This window comes from Atta cephalotes (genome assembly GCF_000143395.1).
Source record: "Atta cephalotes unplaced genomic scaffold scaffold00055, whole genome shotgun sequence".
Lineage (NCBI taxonomy): Eukaryota > Metazoa > Arthropoda > Insecta > Hymenoptera > Formicidae > Atta > Atta cephalotes.
The window spans coordinates 1311991-1319583 of NW_012130119.1; positions in this window are offsets into that span (position 1 = coordinate 1311991).

The following is a 7593-nucleotide window of genomic DNA, read 5'->3' on the forward strand; positions in this document are numbered from 1 at the left end:
CTCTCCTCTCTTCTCCACTCTCCTTCCTCCTCTCTCCTCCCTCCTCTCTCTCTCTCTCTCTCTTCTTTCTCTTTCTCTCTCTTCTAACTTAGCTAACGATATTTTTCTAACTTAGGATGGTTCAAGGTTAAGGTCCAGTTTGTACTTTGTGCGATACAATTTTTCTTTCAACTTGTCTCTGACTGTACAACTCAACTGAGTCTCTGTATCAAGGCTTTGAATTTAATAATAAATTGAGTAACTCTTTGCGTTGTATCAAAACTCCTCATGATCATTTGCTCTTACCTACGTGACGTACAGAACTTTTTAAGCAGTCTTTCATCTGCTGCGCGGTTAAGTTAGAATGATTAAGCTGGAATAGCATTCTGCGGGATATTCGTTGTGCCACGTCCTTGCGTAATTTCACAAACTGTATAATTATCTATTAAACACATGTTTGTAACTCCTTGCGTCACACAATGTAGAGATCGTTTGCTTATTTGTACATTTCATATTTCTTTATTATTATCCTATACTACTTGGAATTTAACAAATTCACTACCCGATACATTTGGTTTAACATCTTTAACCGATATGACAATTCACTTCATAATTGAAATGAGATTAGTTCTGAAACATAAAAAGAAATTTCATTGATTGATATACAAGAATAATTGATAATTCCAAAAAATACAATTTTCTTGTATTTTAAATAATAAGAAAGAAACGAAATTAGTAAAATTTAGTACTATTAAATATGTTGGATCAAATGAGTATTATATTGATATTGAAACGGAAAAATTTAATGTTGGTTTAAACCCATTAGACCAGCAAACAAAAAATGGTTCATTAATTTAACTGAAAGATCTATCCGACTGTCTAATTTATTGCAAATGGGTAGTAAATTTAGTCTTTCGGACTCTCATAATAAAGCACATACGATAAGAGAATTCATCAAAAATATTGAAAGTTGTTCATTATATATTTCGAAAATAAAATTGATTTAATTAAAATTAGGAATATAGCTATCCCAGAATTTCATCATTTTCTTCATAATAATCCACAGATGAGAAATACTGAAACGAAAATTAACAAATAATTAACTACACGACACAATGGTGTAAAGAGGATGAAAATGTGTGTTTTCATACGTACCGATAAAGGCAATGTGACGGTAGCCATGAAATTATCTTTTTATAATCATAAAAGCAAGAGCTTCTAAACGATATCGACATACTCTGTAGTAAAGAAGAATTTGACATTAATGTTAGAAAGACAACAATAATATGTTACAAAAATTGGTATAAATAAGAATTTCAGAAAAAAAATTTTTTAGTTTCCGTGTGGCTCAAATCTGCCTAAAACTTATAGGTTACCGAAGATACATAAAGACGGTATTCCGTTTAGAATCATTGTGTCTTCCATAAATACATTCTATATCCAATAGCTAAATTCCTATAAAACATCATTTCGGAAATATCTCTCCTGCAAGAATTCACATAAAAAATAGCTTCGATCTTTATAAATTTTTAGCTGGATTAATTATTGAGTTATCGGAGATGATGGTTTCTTTGGATGTGACTTCTCTTTTTTAATATCTCGCTAGAATAGACAACGCCAATAGACAGCATCTTAATAAAATGAACTACATAAAACGGGTCACAAAATATCTAAGGTTAAGTTTGCAAATGCGATAGAATTTATATTAACATCTACATATTTCACAAAGAAATCATCTATAAACAGATTCACGGCTATGGGCTCCCTTCTATCACCGATTATTTCGTTATGGTTGATTTAGAAGAGAAGGATTTGAATTCTCTCAATTATCATATCTCTGTTTATTATAGATATGTTGACGACATATTTATGATTGCTCCAATTGATATGATTTAACATTGTAAATGTAGACACATTTAATAATCAACATGAAAGAATAAAATTCACAATTGAATATGAAGAAAACCATTTTGAGTTTTCTTGATATATCTATTATCAATAAAGATAATAAAATTATTATAGATTGGTAACACAAAAAAAGATTCTCAGGTATTTGTCTTTTTTTTCTAACCATCCTATTTGCCATAAAATTGGAACTATATTCGTAAATAAGGCGATTTTATTATCCAATCCATCATTTATAAAAAGAACCTAAAACTTGTTATTATGATTTTTATCAATGATTGAACAATGATTATCCTTTGAAAATGATTTTCGATCATATCAATAAAAGGATTAAAAATTTAGTCAACAAATCTAATTTAGCAATTAAGACTAATAATTCAAATATCGAAAACGAAGATGAGACAATAAAGAACATGATTATATTTCCTTATGTTAGATCGATCATGAACAAAATTACTAATATAATAAGATAAATCAAAAACTATGACAGGGTGTCAACAAATTAGATAAATTTATAAAGACATACAAAGATAAAAACCAACATCTAGATAATAATAATGTAATCTATAAAATTAATTGTAATGATTGCGATGTTTCTCGGAAAAACGAAGAGACAGCTTTGAACTAGAGTTAAAGAGCAATCATCGAAACAATGTAAGATTAGATCAATCCAAACACTCAGTGATCACAAAATACATTATTAGGCTCAATCATAGCTTTGACTGGAAGAATGTTGAAATTTTAGAGTATGAGACAAATTTTCGGAAAAGAAACATTTATATAAAGGGACAAAAAACGATATAAATTTAATACTGAGTTATTGGAAAAATCTTATTTTAACATATTTGACATACGCGAACATATTTTTTAACATTTTAGAACCTACTTGTTTATTTCTTGACATCGATACATACTATGACCTACAAGATCAGTCCATTCCAAATCGTCTAACAATCAATATCGTTTTATTATACACGAGGATACAATTTGAAATTGATTAAATTGATTGTTTTATATAAATTAACGTAAGTGAAAAATAAATTTTTATTAAAATTGAATTAAATATAATAATCTTTTAATAAGAAATTGACATTTAATTGTAAAATATAATAGGATAGTGAAGAAATCCTCGTAATGACGCTTTATATGAAATTGTTAACTGAGCTGATTCTGGATAATAACCGAAAAACTAGTTAAATATAATTTTACAATTATGGAATTTCAAACTTCTGACTGATACAAATTTTGATTCGTAATACTTAACGCAGAAAAAAGTAAATAAGATTAGCCTAGAGCGATAATTTTTATTATGTACCATAAGTTAATTCGTTGAACTAAAAACGTTTGAAGTTTGAAATTTATAACATTATATTTATAACATTATACGAATGTAATAAAAGATGAACTTTAACTATATTTGCTCATTTAAAAAAAATCTTGACATTTAAATTTATTGCATTGCATTTACACGAGCTTACTTTCCTATATTAAATAATGTAAGTAATAATGTAAGTCCTCGCGTTATATCAGAACTCCTCATAATTATTTGCTCTTATCTACATAACGTATAAAGCTCTTTAAGCATTCTTTCATTTGCACGGTTAAGTTCTGGAATGGTTGTTTTGAATGTCCGTGGGACATTCGTTATGCCATGTCCTTGCTTAATTTCAATGACAAACTATATAATTATCTTAAACACATTTGTAATCTCTTACGTTACACATTGTAGTAATCGTTTGCTTACTTGTATATTTTATATTTCGTTATTATTATCTTTTCTTCTCCTTATTATTATTTTATTTGTAATATTCATTTTATTTTTTCATCTATACATCGCACTGCTACTCAAGTTTACTTTAACTATATTATGTATGATTCTGTTGTATTATTTTTAACGTTTGAGAAGAGTTGTTTTCTGTAGTGCTATATAAATATAATAAATAATGACTTTACCTATCTATCTATCTATCTGTCTCTCTCGCTCGTTCGCTCTAGCTCTTTCTCTGTTTGTCTCATATACATAAATTACACTCATATACGCATTAAGGTTCACTTTGGTGGCTAATTCTTTATTTCTTTATTTAATTTAATTTTATATTAAAATTAAAATTCTACGAAGGCATTATGAATAGCAATTTAATGAAACAAACGCTTTATATGTATGTGTCACACGTGAAAAAAAAAAGAAAAGTTGAAACGTTCCATTTTTGGAAAACAATATCCAGATGTCTGTATCTGCTGCACCAATTATATTCGGACTGGTCGCAATTGATAAATACCAATGACATTACATAACAAAAGTGTTTTAGATTTTTTTATTGCGATTTTAGCTTCTAAACAAGTTTAATCTGAAGTTTGCTGATGTCAAAGATAAAGCTAATGATAACGTCGGGAATTTGGCAATGGCACGTACATATATGCAATGATGTTCACACGTTAAGCGGTCACCCACATTTCGCTCACCGCCGCCGCCGCCGCTGCCCAGCGTCGCCTAGCGTCATCGTCGTAAGTTAGAAAAATATAGTTATACTTGTTCGTAAAGAATTGATCGATTGATATTGATTGATTGATCTTATTTTTAATCGTCGTTAATGAATATTTTTCTAACTTAAGATGCCACCACCGTCGCCGCCACCACCGCCGCCGTCACCACCGCTGCCGTCACCACCGCCGCTGCCATCGCCGCCGTCGCCTCCCGGCGTCGTCTGGCATCATCGTCGTCATCGTTATAAGGTAGAAAAGTATGGTTAGTTAGTCGAACAAAAAAGATTGATTGATTGATCAATCAATCGATCTCTTTTCTAACATAGGATGCCACTGCCGCCGCTCGACGTCGTCATCTTCACCCGACCTCGCCTGGTCATTATCATCGTCACTGAAAAGTATGATTAGCTAGTCGGAAAAGAGAGTTTGATTGATTGTTTAATCAATTAATCGATCTCTTTTCTAACTTAATTGATTGATATTTTTCCAACTTTGGATTCCGCCGCCGCTGCGGCGACGCAACTCAAGATCAGACTGACCAGATTAGTTAATAGATAATTTAAAATCCTACAAATCCTACTTTTGTAGGAAACACATTTCTTTTGGAAATGTTTAATTTTTGAAATACTATTTCACCGGGCCGGGACTTTATACAGAATGTTCGTACCTACGGGATCGCCCGTCATAAGCAGCTAGAGCGGACTGAACTATAATAACAATGAATCGATAAGTACCATTTTGTAATTTTTGCAATAATTCTTTTTATTTCTTTTTATTTCATATAATTTCTTATAATTTCAGATGCGGTATATGATAAGAACTTTAGTTTTGATTAGTGTATAGTACACATACACACACACACGCGCGCGCGCGCACACACAGAGAGAGAGACACGCACTCATTTTTTAATAAAACTTAATTTTATTAACTCTTTGCCTACTTATTTTTCTCTTATAAATTAAAAAAATATTAAACTTTATACGAACGACGTACTACGGCTCTCACTGTGATACTCGTGTTTGGCCAGATTTCCTTACCACAAGTCTCACACAATATTGTAGACGAAAGAGTTAATTATATTTTATGGGAAGGAGATCCAGCTAATCTAATCTGCAATTTCAACTTGCTGAAGCCATATTCCTGGAAATCGACGCATGCGCACAAAAATTAGGAACTACATAAAAAATTCAGTGTCCATACTGTATGTACTTATACTGTGGTAGAGAAGAGTGGTGTAACAGAGAGTCAATTTTAACACTGGCCATAATAATAACTTTATTTATTGACGAAAGACTAAAAACAACCAATGTTTCTTTTGTCTTAATTGTTTAACGATTGAATATTTGATCATTAACAATAGTTATTTTTACTTACAAATCTAAGACTCATTATTATTTTTCTGTTTTTTTCTCATGTTGTTTAATGATCATTAACATAGTGTTGATGTATTATAATTGATACCACTGTAGTATCAATAGTAACAAATTGCGGCGGTGTTTTTTATGATGAATATTTTCTATAATTTGTTATTTTTCTCATATCCATTATGTTATAATCATCCCTAAAGAAGTTTCCTGTTTTTACAATTAATTTTTAAAATTAAGATTTTCTGTGATTTATGATAATTGCAAAAATTTTTTTTTTTATATCACTCTCCCCTATTAGAAATTAAATGCCTATAACGATCGAAGCTGGATCTTTAATAATAAAATAATTCAATTTCAATTTTTGGAACTGTAAGTATTCATTCTCTTATTCTTCACCACACGATGTGACATGTAAATCGTTGAATTCTTGTTGTTCGCCAATGTTAAATAGAGATGAGGTGATCACCGTTTCACACAGTGATATTGATTGTTGGAAAGTTGTTCAATACACACAATTTATCTTTTTCCTTATATTCCCTCCCCCCCCTCCTCTCTCTCTTCACAAATATGATATATATGTATGTATGTGTGCAATATATACATATATATTAGGTGTACAACTTTGCTTCCGCCGTTTTTTTTCCGAAATTCGAGGCTTTATTGTAAAAAACTGGTTATACATTTGTGATTCAAAGTATTGTCCATCGCTGGCCACTACTTTCTCCCATCTTTCGGGTAGCGTACGAATCCCGCGTCGAAAAAACTGGCCATCTTTTGAGGCTATTCACGATCCAATTTTTTACTTCTTCATAAGACCGGAAGTGCTGGTCAGGCAGGCCGTGTGCCATTGACCGAAACAAGTGATAGTCAGAGGCAGCAACGTCTGGAGAATACGGCGGGTGGGATAGGACTTTCCATTTCAACGTTTCCAAGTATGTCTTGACCACTTTCGCAACATGGGGTCGAGCATTGTCATGCTGCAAAATCACTTTATCGTATTTCTCGTTGTATTGCGGCCGTTTGTCTTTCAATGCTCGGCTCAAACGCATCAATTGCGATATCGATCGCCTGTGATTGTTTCAGTCGGTTTTAACAGTTCATAATACACTACGCCGAGCTGATCCCATCAAATACAGAGCATGACCTTGGACGTCAAAATCATTCTTGAAAATCGTTCTTGAAGCGTTGAAACCACTCACGACACGTTCTTTCACTAATAGCGGCCTCACCATAAGTATTTGAGAGCATTCGATGAGCCGCAGATTTCTTCATATTGAAGCAAAAAATTAAAACTTCCCGCAAATGACGAGAATTTGGCTCGTAAACTGACATTTTCAATCGAGAATAACTTTATGATGCAGACACAAATCGATTAATGTTTCAATGGGATTATGTTGACAGATGCCCAAGTTTATTGTATGACGTCTATGATCTATTTATTTCAACCACCACTTATCGCTAAAGCTATCTATAGGAAAACGGCGGAAGCAAAGTTGTATACCTAATATATATATAATTCACATTGATTTATTTAAGCATTAAAAATTTAACTTCGACCGTTATAGGCTTCTCCAGTGATACCTTGTGGTAGAGAGGCTCACTGTGGATCGTGCCCCGCGGTCGGGGTCGCTCTCAGCACTTGCTTTTGGTAAAAACACACATTTTATTTATTTCCACTATAAATTGTGTAATTTTTACACATAATATTTATGTAATTTTATTTTCTTTGCAGTGTAAAGAAGCATTTCTATTTCCTCTGATGCTCACGGGCATCCGACTTTTCACGTGAAGCAGGGTCTATTCCATCTTTCCTTCTACTTTCCTTCTACTTACTTAACACATACTCTACGCGAAGTAA